Genomic DNA, 13,697 nt, shown 5'->3' on the forward strand with positions numbered 1-13,697 from the left:
GAATTAAATATGAATTATCTGCATAATCCTGGCACGTTATTTGTCTTATGTATATTTAATTATTTATTATTTGTAATGGCTTTTACATGGAGACATAATTATCTGTCTACTAAGTGAATTTAATGTACTGCACATGTGATCTATAGATCTAATACACATCAGTTTTGCTGTGCTGTGTTCATTGGATAAACGAATCCACATTTTCTCATTATATAATGTCTCAGTGTGAGAACTGCAACAATAATATTTGTGAGCACATATGTAAATTTGGTATTTAAATCAGTTGTCTTTATGCCCATTGTAGATGAATGTTAGTGCAACATTCAGCTTTATGTTTTTTATGAAAGCTATGGACAGGGCAGAGTTGTTTGAGATATGAAGTAATTCTAAAGTCTGTTTTGAATAGAATAACTTAAAGGTGAAATAAATGTATTTTAATTCTGTTGCTGGTTGGGCCTCTTGGAGTTAGAGGTGCTGCTCAGGTTGAGATTGATGACAGCTTTTCACCTATTGGTGAACAGGACTAAACGCTACATAAAGATTTTCTCCTTCAGTTCAGAAAAATGTTTTCCAGTCCCAGATTGCCTTTCCTGATGGAACTGATTTAAGAACAGAAAACTGTATTTTTCTTCTGTAAGGTTGTTGTATTTAACACTGGTTTCTCATGTAAAGGAATGACACTATCCTTTTCCTTTCTTTCCCATGACCCTGCTGTCCCTGCTCTTGACAGCAACACTTGGTTGAACATTTTAAACAATTTCATCTGAACGTCAATGGAAGGGGATGTCCAAAACCTCTTGTAGCAGTTGGATTTTTAGGCTTTCCTTGACAACCGAGATCAAACCCAAGGAAGTATTCCATTCTATCCCTTTACGTAAACAGAGGTACAAATACGAGGAGAGGAGGGATTGATGCTCTCTTCTCTTCTGGGGCAGTCTGGAGCCAACAGGTTCCCTGCGGCCAGCTCTGCTCATGTGGGAGTGAGGCCTGGTCAGGGCTGGTCAGGGCTGTCGTTTCTCTTTCTGATCCGGGAAGCAGTCTGGTGGCGTGGCGTGAGTCTGTCTTCTTGAGGGAAGTATTGAGAGTTCATTTTGCTAGTTCTTTGTTTTCCTAGTTCCAGGGTTTTGATTGTACATATCCATTTTGGTTTTGTCCCTTTTCCTTTCCCCTTCCTTTTTTTTTTTTGCAGGAGCTGTTTGGGGTTCTCGTGTTTATATGTACGTAGTATTTTAACTGTATATAACTGTGATATATGTAAATACATATATATATATATAGGTATAATTCGACTGGGTTTAGTTTCTTTCGGCTTCTATAGTTTTTTTTTTTTATTGTGCCTAAAGGGGGAGGGAGGGAAAAAGCTTTCACTGCGTTTTGGAGACTTGGTGGGAAGCCAGCTCCAAACTTGATCACCTCTGAATTGTAAGTTTTATTGGAAGTCACCAGGTGGGTTATAAGGGAGCTGGAAGATAGTGTCCTGAGGAAGGGAAAGCAAGTTTTCTCTGCAAGAGGAAGCTCCAGCATTCTGGTCAGCACAGGCAAAGCTCTGAACCAGCTACTGCATGTGCTCTTACTTGTCTAGACAGAGAAAAAAAGAACAGAAGCATGGACAGACATGCTCATGGACTGACTTTCTTAAAAGAATATTTATTCTATAGAGATGGTAATTGTATTACAACAGGTTTTCTCAGGTGGTATCTTACTCAGCTTTATCATTTTATTGTATACGTCTTTGTTCCTTTTCTCTGAGAGAGTCATTAGGAGATACACAGGAAGAGATGTTTCTGTCTGCTTGTATGCATGTATACAAGGGGAGGGGTGGCTTTTTATTTTATTTCTCCCGCTTTCCGTTTTTTTTGAAACTGCTTTTACTCTGCTTGTTTCATTCTGCAAGTTTTTGTCAAGCCTTACTCTTGTTAACTCTAGTTTTCCCTTAACAGGTCTCTGAGCCTCCTTTCTTTTATCATCTTGCCTCTAAATACCTATTTCTTATGTCCCTTTAAAAAAGGCAGAGACCTCAGACTAAATTTCAAGTGTCTGGAACTAGAATCTTTCAATGTGTGGCATAAATGTTCAGGCATAGAAATGTATCAGATGTGCCCTTAAGTTTCCTTTTGAGGTTGCTTTCTACAAATTCTCTAAAGTTTTATATTTTTATATGTTTATTTTATATATATATATAAAAATATATGTATTTTTATATATATATATATATATATATGTATATTTTAATATTTTATATTCTTGGGTTTTTTTCATTGATTTTATGTCCTGAAATAATGAAATGCAGAAGTATGAATGTGTTTTTTGACAATAACCTTTTTATTTTGGTTGATATATTCAATTGCAAGGTAATATATGGAAAAAATTCATGAAATTGTATTAGTTCTAAATTGGCAACATAGAGGGTAGATATACTGCTCTTTCCAGTAATGGAACTGAGTGCTTGCTTGTTACTGCAGCTATTATTGATGTGTCAAACAAGTGGGGTTTTTCCCCTATTTTGTGGATTGTTTACCCATACAAGCTTGATTTTCAACAGCTTACTCTATTTAAAGACAGACACAAATAAAAGTCTACCTCCTGAGGTTGGCATTTGCACTATAAACTATATCCTTTGCCATTTATTTGCTTCCGAGTTTGGGATGGAGCTCCGGTAATGCAGCCCTTGGAAAGGAGAATTTGCACTAATATTTGCTTTCAGGCAATGGTTGTATGTGGTTTATTAATGTAATATAATAAAACACGACCCAGCAGCTCAGATGGCAAGCAGCCAAATCTTTAATTTAAAGGAAAATGCCCCCTTTATATACCCTTGGAGAGGGCATGTGACCCACCTGAGCAGTGACAGTAGAACACACACTGTCCATCTGTGTCAGTATGCTGGCTGGGGACTCCAAGACCAGAATGCATCCCCCTGCATCCCTGGGACATGTCCTCTACAGTTGTAACTTATACACACCAGACTACTCAGCCCCTGCATCCTTTATGTAACCACACTGGCAAAATGGTGCCTACACAAGCACTCAGGATATATTGAGTTGTGGGGTTGAGTATGAGAAACAAGCAAGAAAATGTGCAGAATCGAGGACTGAGATACTTTCCTAGAATTTTCTGTTACAAATGGGAGGAAAATGTGTGAGGTAAGGTGCTGTTGAAAAGTTACAGGGAGGCATACAGACGTGACTAAGTGTTGCTCAGTGGTGCGGTATGAAGAAAATAATAAATATTTTCCCACATTTGAAACATCCTATGAAAAAGGAAGGACAGGAATAGTGATTTTTTGCCTTGATTTTGCCAAGCTTTGGGTAAAAAGGAAAGAAGCAGTGGGGTTGTAGTGGAGGTTCCAATAAACAACATGAGGCAGAAAGAAACTTTCCTTTTCTAATTTCCAATTTTAGTTGGTAATTTCCATTTCGTAAGAGGGACTGTTCCAGGCAGTGCATTTCCAGCACATAATTGCACTTCTCAAGGGGCTAAGCACTTGGACTGTAGCCTTGTGTCTCCCAGCACCAACAAAATGGGCTGTAATTGTTCAGAAATGCAGTGCTTTCTATGGCTCAGTGCCACATGCTACTTTGTACTAATTGTGTCAGCTCCCTCAGACTCAGCAGAAGATGCCACAGTCAAGCAGAAAATTAAGTCAGTCAGAAAATGAAAATCTTCCAGGGAGTTCCCTGTTCTAAAGCAAGTGGTGATGGCGGTTCAGTGGATCAAACTTCTGCATCAGAGCTGGAGAGAGGCTGGACTCAGTGCAGTTCTCTCTGTGCATTTGCTGCCAGAGTACAAAATACCCACTAGCGTTTTTTCACTGGGGAAATTCAGAATGGGTTGAAAACCCCAAATCAATTTTCTTTAAAAAGATCTTAAATGGAGAAATAGGTAATTTCAGACTAGCTGCCCCAATTGCCCCAGTTTTCTCTTGTTTCAGTATTTGGCAATAAGACCTGGCCTGCTGGGTGGCCTGGTGACGCCACTGGGCTTTGGTTTTCTCACCTGTAAAATGTAAAATTTCCCAGTCAGGAAACACTTCCCAATTTGTAGTGATAAATTTTGTTGACATTATTTTAAAAATTTGCTTGCATCTAGTTTGTTAAACAGCAAGGAACAATCTCTGTACAAATGAAAAAGGATACACCCCATGAGTAAATGTAGACTACCATCGTATTGTAGTAATAACAAAGGGATCTCATTAGTATTTACTTATAGTAATGAACTCTGAGTTGTTTCCATCAAATGCAACAAGCTTGAGAGATTTAATGCTGTATTTATATTTAGTGTTTTGTCACAGGAAGATTAAATTGTTAAGTGACAGGTTTATAAAACTCATATAAACTTGTTTTTCCTGTGTTTGTGTTAGATCTGATCAGTATTTGATGAATTCATCTTTTCTTTCAACTACTCCATTTTGAATGACATGACAGCAAGGATATGTCCAGAAACTCATTAAGCACTAGGAGTCACTGGAGCAAGCAGGAGCCTACTTAGATAAAAGACAATGTATATAATACAGGAGATGTTCACTCTCTTAATTCACAATAGGTTGAAATGGTCTAGATTAAAGATATGTAGGACAAGACCATTTGCTAGTTTAATTCGGGATGGCTTTATTGATTTCAGTGATGCCATATGCAGTTAAGGCTGTGGTTTATGATCTCTGCCTCGGATAAGGATTGATTTCACATTGGAATTACCTATTTGTATAAGGTGAAGTGCAGATACATGATGGTGGAATTAATGGCTAAGTTTATATGCAGCTAAGTGGAAAGCAACTTAATAAGGAAATGCTGAAAGAAGGTCAAGTATCTTTTTAGGAGGAAAAAAGTACTGAAAAACATCTGCTTTTTTATGCAACTTTTGTAAATAAAGTTATAGGTTGCTTCAAAAGGAGCATTTCAGGGTTGTTAATAATCACATGAGGCAATAATGTCCAGAGGGAAAGTGATAGGCCAGTACAGTGCAGCTTGTATGAATGAGGAAGGAAGGATTCAGACATAGGGACCTAAAAAAGTGTTAAAATAAGTCCAGAGCCAGCTTCTGCATTTGACAGCTGCCACTGAAAGCACTCAGTGGGTACATCAACTTATTTTTTCGCTATGAAGTTTCCAGGGTTTCTTCTGAGCATATTCAGAATGGGACTAAGACTTACCGGGATAGAGAAAGTACAGGCTATCCCAGCAACGGGTATCCCAGCAAGGACTGATGGGAGAGGGACTCCTGGGTGACTGGCCTTACTGTAGGGGCTGTTAATATACTTTTAATATTAAATGGTGAATGTGTAAAATGGGCTAACTCTTAAAGTCTGTGTTCAGTTGTTCTAAATTGTGGCTGAACTGTCTATCCTTTCTCACAAGACAAGAAGCAGCCTACATGCCTGGGGCCACAGAGCTCCAGCATTTGCTGTAGCTGCCAAGGAGGCTCTGCATTGTGGCATCAAAATCCAGTTTTAGTCTCATCCCTTGCATCCTTCTGTGTACTGTAGGGGTGCAGGAGAGAAACACTGATTAAGAGCCTTATGACCTAAAAAGATGTCCCTTTATAAGCTTTTAGAGAAGCTCAGCTCCTAGGTCCTCGACTTGCTGTGGCTTTCAGTGCAGCTGGAGACAGAGGTTGAGACCATCAAGAAGCATGGCCCAGGAGGAAAGAATTGGTAGCCTTAACCATTGATGTGAGACTGGATTACTCATCATATGTTCTAGCTTTAGCAAGTCCTTGGACCCACTCTTCTGGTCCCGCTGCCTGACTCCCCAATACTGCATTAGGTGTGCATTAGGTGTGCTCCTGAAAAGCATCTTTCAATTTAATTTCATTTGAAAGCAACCCAATCTGCACTCTCTAAGACCACTCTGTAATGTGAACTAGGATGTGGTGAGTCAGGATGGTCCTGATTCAAACAAAAAGGCTTATGCAGGCTCTGCCAAGGTATGGTGGATAAAGGTGTCCATATAGTGGGTATATCTGAAAAATGGGAAGATGACACCTGTTTAAAATGTGGAAGTGTGACACCTGTGGCAGTTAATATTCCTGCTAGATCTTAGAATGACAGACATTCACTTGCTTACTGGTTGACTGTTTGAGTATGGAGAGGTGGTGATTTTTATCATGTTTATCAACAATATGCAGTTTAGGCATTAATTGCATGGTGTATTTAACCTATGTTTCTTATATCATTTGGAATATGAGTGTAAGAAAAAGGGATAATGGTCCTACGAATACAATGTACAGAGAAACAAAGGATAAACTATAAATGAAGATTAGAAAAATGTGTTAAGATTTTAGAAGAAATTAAAAAGTTGTCAGAAGAGGGCAGCCTTTTCACATAAACTATAAACCAACAACAAGACAGAAAATATCTGAAATTATTCCTTTCACTATAGTTAAGCATGCCAGTACGGGGTTAACCTTGTTAAGGAAACTGGAACATGCACAGAACTTGATCTCTTTTGTGCTACCTTCAAAGGATGGATGCCTGGCTTTGTAGTAGTATTTTTTTTCCTGTTATGTTCAGACAATAGAGTTAGAAATGATTGTAACGTGAGTCAACAAAGGGAAATGCAATCATCCTTCTTTTTATTTTTATTTATAGTTAAAGAGAAATGAACTTGAGGTATTAAGGGCACAAGACGCTTGCTTAAATATTGCAGAGGTAAGACAATTTTTAGATTAGGAATGAACAAAGAACTAGAAAATTAAATGAAAGATGCTCTATTAATGTATTCTTAATCATATCAATCTGTCTCAGTATTTATTCAAATACAATATGTAGTTATGAAGACTGTTTCAAATAGTGAAATTTATGTCATAAACAGTTGGCAAACTACACTGGTTTCCTACAGAACTTATTGCAGTCAGACTCAGTTACAACTAGTCTGTAACTATTCCAGTGAATTTAACACTGCAGTGGAAAATGCACTGCTAAAATTTGAATGAACATAATTTTTGAACTGATAAAGAGATTCTGAAGTTGTGTTTGGTTTAATTTCTGATTCCTGAAAGGGAGGAGTAACCCTGTGGCTCTGCCTCTTTGCGGGAAATTAGCCTGTAGTAGGAGCAGGAGCTCCAGAGGTGAGGGCAGGGGAGGCCAACTATCTAGAGTGGGAATTTGGGTCTTGGCACAGGGCTGAGTGAGGACTCAACTTCAGTGAATGAAGTTTTTAGACCTTGATTCAGTAAAGCACTCAAACACCAGGTGATTTAAGTGATTGGTTAAGATGCAAATTCAGTAAGCACTGTAACAGAAGCCTACCTAATTGCAGTCTCGAGCAATTAAGTGGTTTTTTACTCAGAGATTAAAGATTATTTTAGCACTCAAAAACATCATAAAATATTTAGTTTGTGTATAATATCCATATTATGCCATTGTTCCAAGCAAGAAACAAATACATGGCATAAGGAAGGAGCAAAGGGTGTCTAAAGGCTCTGCTGATCTTTTCCCTCCCATCCATTTACTCCATGCTTGTAGATGCTTTTAGTCTGTGGTTTCCAAACTTCAGGCAAATCTAAGGGAAGGCAGAGAGTCAATCATAGCATGGCATACTGCTCAACATGAGGTGCATGCACTGTCACATACTGGATGCCAAGACATACCTCCGTTCTTATAAAATATAGCAAGACATATTTACTGAATGCAGAGGAGATGGGGGCTTAGGGTTTTTTTCTATTAAAAACAATTCTTTTACTCTAAAGCACTTCATTTCCAGCTGATTTTCCTTAAAGGAACAGAGGGCTATATAAAAGGTATCAGGAACTGTGCTTACAGTTTGGAGGTGTAGCGGTACATGTAACGCATATTATCATATTTTAAGAGAGCTGCATTTTGGATATTTCCCAATGTTTTGACTAGCAAAACACATGGGATCCTGATAGGTCCACATTATTGAAGAGGTACATATAAATTGGAAATTTTCCAGAAACAGCATGACTGTCTATCTGTTAAGATGTTTCCTTCTGGGCCTTGTTGGAGGTTGCAGACTTGTCTGTGTGTATGCATGTGTGGTGGGTTGACCCCCACTGGAAGTCAGGTGCCCACCAAAGCTACTCTGTCACTCCCCTCCTCAACTGGACAGGGAAGAGAAAATAAAATGAAAAGCTCATGGGTTGAGATAAGGGCAGGGAGAGATCACTCACCAGTTATTGTCACAGGTAAAACAGACTTGACTTGGGGAAATTATTTGAATTTATTACCAATCAAATCAGAGTACAGGAATGAGAAATAAACCCAAATCCTATAACCCTTCCCTCCCTTCTTTCTAGGCTTAACTTCACTCTCAAATTCTCTCTTCTCTCACTGGCTGCAATTACACAGGGTGTGTCCGCTCACACCCTGCCTTCTTAAATAATGTTATTCCTGAAGCTCTCCTGCTGTCACTGACAGGCCTGGCCGACGCCAGCGGTGGGTCCATCTTGGAGCTCGCTAGCATAGGCTCTGTCAGACATGGGGGGAGCTTCTGGCAGCTTCTCCCAAAAGCCAACCCTGTAGCCTCCCTGCTATCTAAACCATGTGCCGCATAGACAGAGAAATAAAGAAAAATGTGGGAAATTTTTCAGAAGGAGATACAGGCAAAATAAGGACAAAAAAGAGATCTGGGATGTGCTCAGAGTGTATGTTTAAAGTCAAGAGTCCTTCTCCCCAGACAAGCAAGCCTGCAACCTTTGGCTCTCTGGTGCATTTGGTGGGCCAGCCTGGGTACTCCATGGCAGCAAGAGTTTTGTGTCCTGGCCTCTTTGCTCTGGGAGGTATCTTCGTCCGTACGCCATTTGGGCAGTGGGACTGGCAGCTGGAGCTGTATAAAGCAAGGAGCCCTTCTCCCCAGCCAAGCAAGCCTACAACCTTTGGCTCTCTGGTGCAAATGGTGGGCCAGACTGGGTACTCCTTGGCAGCAAGAGCTTTCTGTCCGGGCCCCTTTGCTCTGGGAGGAATCTTCGTCCGTACGCCATTTGGGCAGTGGGACTGGTAGTTGGAGATGTATAAAATCAAGAGCCCTTCTCCCCAGCCAAGCAAGCCTGCAACCTTTGACTCTCTGGTGCATTTGGGGGGCCAGCCTAAATACTCAATGAGAGCAAGAGTTTTCTGTCCCGGCCCGTTTGCTCTGGGAGGAATCTTCGTCCGTACGCCATTTGGGCAGTAGGACTGGCAGCGGGAGCTGTATAAGACCAAGAGCCCTTCTCCCCAGCCAAGCAAGCCTGCAACTTTTGGCTCCCTGGTGCATTTGGTTGGCCACCCTGGGTACTCAAAGGCAGCAAGAGTTTTCTCTCCTGGCCCCTTTGCTCTGGGAGGAATCTTCGTCCGTACGCCATTTGGGCAGTGGGACTGGTTGTTGGAGCTGTATAAAATCAAGAGTCCTTCTCCCCAGCCAAGTAAGCCTGTAACCCTTGACTCGTGGGTGGATTTTGTGGGTCAGCCTGGGTACTCCATATGCAGCAAGAGCTTTCTATCCTGGCCCATTTGCGTGGGGAGGAATCTTCGTCCGTACGCCATTTGGGCAGTGGGACTGGCAGCTGGAGCTGTATAAAGCCAAAAGCCCTTCTCCCCAGCCAAGCAAGCCTGCAACCTTTGGCTCTTGGGTGCATTTGGTGGGCCAGCCTGGGTACTCCAGCGGCAGCAAGAGCATTCTGTCCTGGTCCCATTGCTCGGGGAGTTATCTTCGTCCGTAGGTCATTTGGGCAGTGGGACTGGCAGCTGGAGCTCCATAAAGCAAGGCGCCCTTCTCTCCAGCCAAGCATGCCTGTAACCTTTGACTCGTGGGTGCATTTGGTGGGCCAGCCTGGGTTCTCCATGTGCAGCAAGAGCTTTCTCTCCTGGCCCATTTTCGCGGGGAGGCATCTTCGTCCGTTCGCCATTTGGGCAGAGGGACTGGCAGCTGGAGCTGTGTAAAGCAAGCAGCACTTCTCCACAGACATGCTAGCCTGCAACCTTTGGCTCTCTGGTGCATTTGGTGGGCCAGCCTAAATACTCCATGGCAGCAAGAGTTTTCTGTCCTGGCCCCTTTACTCAGGGAGGAATCTTCGTCCGTACGCCATTTGGGCAGTGAGACTGGCAGCTTAAGCTGTATAAAATCAAGAGCCCTTCTCCCCAGCCATGCAAGCCTGCAACCCTGGGCTCTTTGGTGCATTTGTTGGGCCAGTCTGGGTACTCCATGGCAACAAGAGCTTTCTGTCCTGGCCCCTTTTCTCTGCGAGGAATCTTCGTCTGTACGCGATTCGGGCAGTGGGACTGGCAGCTGGAGCTGTGTAAAGCCAAGAGCCCTTCTCCCCAGCCAAGAAGGCCTACAACCTTTGACTTTTGGGTGCATTTGGTGGATCTGCCTGGGTACTCCATGGCAGCAAGAGCTTTCTGCCCTGGTCTCTTTAGTCTGGGTGGAATCTTCGTCCGTACGTCATTTGGGCAGTGGGACTGGCAGCTGGAGCTGCACAAAGCCAAGAGCCCTTCTCCCCAGCCAAGCAAGCCTGCAACATTTGAGTCTTGGGTCCATTTGGTTGGCCAGCCTGGGTACTCCATGGCAGCAAGAGATTTCTCTCCTGGCGTCTTTGCTCTGGGAGGAATCTTCGTCCGTATGCCATTTGGACAGTGGAACTGGCAGCTGGTGCTGTACAAAGCTACGAGCCCTTCTCCCCAGCCAAGCAAGCCTGTAACCTTTGAGTCTTGGGTCCATTTGGTGGGCCAGCCTGGGTACTCCATGGCAGCAAGAGCTTTCTGTCCTGGCCTCTTTGCTCTGGGAGGAATCTTCGTCCGTACGCCATTTGGGCAGTGGGACTGGCAGCTGGAGCTGTACAAAGCCAAGAGCCCTTCTCCCCAGCCAAGCAAGCCTGCAATCTTTGAGTCTCGGGTGCATTTGGTGGGCCAGCCTGGGTACTCCATGGCAGCAAGAGCTTTCTGTCCTGGCCTCTTTGCTCTGGGAGGAATCTTCGTCCGTACGCCATTTGGGCAGTGGGACTGGCAGCTGGAGCTGTACAAAGCCAAGAGCCCTTCTCCCCAGCCAAGCAAGCCTGCAACCTTTGAGTCTTGGGTGCATTTGGTGGGCCAGCCTTGGTACTCCATGGCAGCAAGAGCTTTCTGTCCTGTGCCAGCCTCTCCATTTTCTGTCCTGGCCTCTTTGCTCTGGGAGGAATCTTCGTCCGTACGCCATTTGGGCAGTGGGACTGGCAGCTGGAGCTGTATAAAGCCAAGAGCCCTTCTCCCCAGCCAAGCAAGCCTGCAACCTTTGAGTCTTGTGCATTTGGTGGGCCAGCCTGGGTACTCCATGGCAGCAAGAGCTTTCTGTCCTGGCCTCTTTGCTCTGGGAGGAATCTTCGTCCGTATGTCATTTGGGCAGTGGTATTGGCAGCTGGAGCTGTACAAAGCCACGAGCCCTTCTCCCCAGCCAAGCAAACCTGCAACAGTTGGCTCTCTGGTTCATTCGGTGGGCCAGCCTGGGTACTCCATTTCAGCAAGAGCTTTCTGTCCTGGCCTCTTTGCTCTGGGAGGAATCTTCGTCCGTACGCCATTTGGGCAGTGGGACTGGCAGCTGGAGCTGTACAAAGCCAAGAGCCCTTCTCCCCAGCCAAGCAAGCCTGCAACCTTGAGTCTTGGTGCATTTGGTGGGCCAGCCTGGGTACTCCATGGCAGCAAGAGCTTTCTGTGGGACTGGCAGCTGGAGCTCTATAAAGCTAAGAGCCCTTCTCCCCAGCCAAGCAAGCCTAACCTTTGGTTCTCTGGTGCATTTGTGGGCTAGCCTAGTACTCCATGGCAGCAAGTGTTTTCTGCCTGGTCCATTTCCGTCCTGGTCCATTTCCTCTGGAAGGAATCTTCCTCCGTACGTCATTTGGGCAGTGGGACTGGCAGCTGGAGCTGTATAAAACCAAGAGCCCTTCTCCCCAGCCAAGCAAGCCTGCAACCTTTGACTCTCTGGTGCATTTGGTGGGCCAGCCTGGGTACTCCATGGCAGCAAGAAGAATCTTCATCTGTATGTCATTTGGGCAGTGGGATGGGCAGCTGGAGCTGTATAAAGCCAAAAGCACTTCTCCCCAGCCAAGAAGGCCTACAACCTTTGACTCTTGGGTGGATTTGGTGGATCTGCCTGGGTACTCCATGGCAGCAAGAGCTTTCTGTCCTGTAGTCTGGGAGGAATCTTCGTCCGTATTTGGGCAGTGGGACTGGCAGCTGGAGCTGTATAAAGCCAAGAGCCCTTCTCCCCAGCCAAGCAAGCCTGCAACCTTTGGTTCTCTGGGTGCATTTGGTGGGCCAGCCTGGGTACTCCATGGCAGCAAGAGCTTTCTGTCCTGGCCTCTTTGCTCTGGGAGGAATCTTCGTCCGTACTCAATTTGGGCAGTGGGACTGGCAGCTGGAGCTGTAAAAACATGGAGCCCTTCTCCCCAGCCAAGCAAGCCTGCAACCTTTGCTCTCGGGTGGATTTGGTGGGCCAGCCTGGGTACTCCATGGCAGCAAGAGCTTTCTGTCCTGGTCTCTTTGCTCTGGTAGGCATCTTCATCCTTTTGCCATTTGGGCAGTGGGACTGGCAGCTGGAGCTCTATAAAGCTAAGAGCCCTTCTCCCCAGCCAAGCAAGCCTGTAACCTTTGGTTCTCTGGTGCATTTGGTGGGCTAGCCTAAGTACTCCATGGCAGCAAGTGTTTTCTGTCCTGGTCCATTTCCTCTGGAAGGAATCTTTCTCCGTACGTCATTTGGGCAGTGGTACTGGCAGCTGGAGCTGTATAAAATCAAGAGCCCTTCTCCCCAGCCAAGCAAGCCTGCAACCTTTGACTCTCGGGTGGATTTGGTGGGCCAGCCTGGGTACTCCATGGCAGCAAGAGCTTTCTGTCCTGGCCTCTTTGCTCTGGGAGGAATCTTCGTCCGTACGTCATTTGGGCAGTGGGATGGGCAGCTGGAGCTCTATAAAGCCAAGAGCCCTTCTCCCCAGCGAAGCAAGCCTGCAACTTTTGACTCTTGGGTGGACATGGCAGGCCAGTCTGGGTACTGCACGGGTAGCAAGAGCTTTCTGAACTGGCCTCTTTGCTCGGGGAGGAATTTTCGTCTGTACGTCATTTGGGCAGTGGGACTGGCAGCTGGAGCTCTATAAAGCCAAGAGCCCTTCTCCCCACCCAAGCAAGCCTGTAACCCTTAGCTCTCGGGTGCATTTGGTGAGCCAGCCCTGGTACTTCATGGGTAGGAAGAGCTTTCTGTCCTGGCTCCTTTGCTCTGGGAGGAATCTTCGTCCGTACGCCATTTGGGCAGTGGGACTGGCAGCTGGAGCTGTATAAAGCCAAGAGCCCTTCTCCCCAGCAAAGCAAGCCTGCAACCCTTGGCTCTCTGGTGCATTTGGTGAGCCAGCCTACGTACTCCATGGTAGCAAGAGCTTTCTGTCCTGGCCCCTTTGCTCGTGGAGGGATCTTCCTCTCTGCCATTTAAGCAGTGGCACTGGCAGTTGGAGCTTTATAATGCCAAGAGCCCTTCTACCCAGACAAGCAAGCCTGCAACCTTTGGCTCTCTGGTGCATTTGGTGGGCCAGCCTGTCTACTCCATGGTAGCAAGAGCTTTCTGTTGTGGCTCCTTTGCTCTGGGAGGAATCTTCGTCCGTACGCCATTGGGACTGGCAGCTGGAGCTGTATAAAGCCAAGAGCCCTTCTCCCCAGCCAAGTAAGCCTGCAACCTTGGACTCTTGGGTGGATTTGGTGGGCCAGCCTGGGTACTCCATGGCAGCAAGAACTTTCTGTCCTGGCCCCT

This window comes from Manacus vitellinus, unplaced genomic scaffold (genome assembly GCF_001715985.3).
Source record: "Manacus vitellinus isolate BGI_N305 unplaced genomic scaffold, ASM171598v3 scaffold_34_pilon, whole genome shotgun sequence".
In the NCBI taxonomy this organism is placed as follows: Eukaryota; Metazoa; Chordata; class Aves; order Passeriformes; family Pipridae; genus Manacus; species Manacus vitellinus.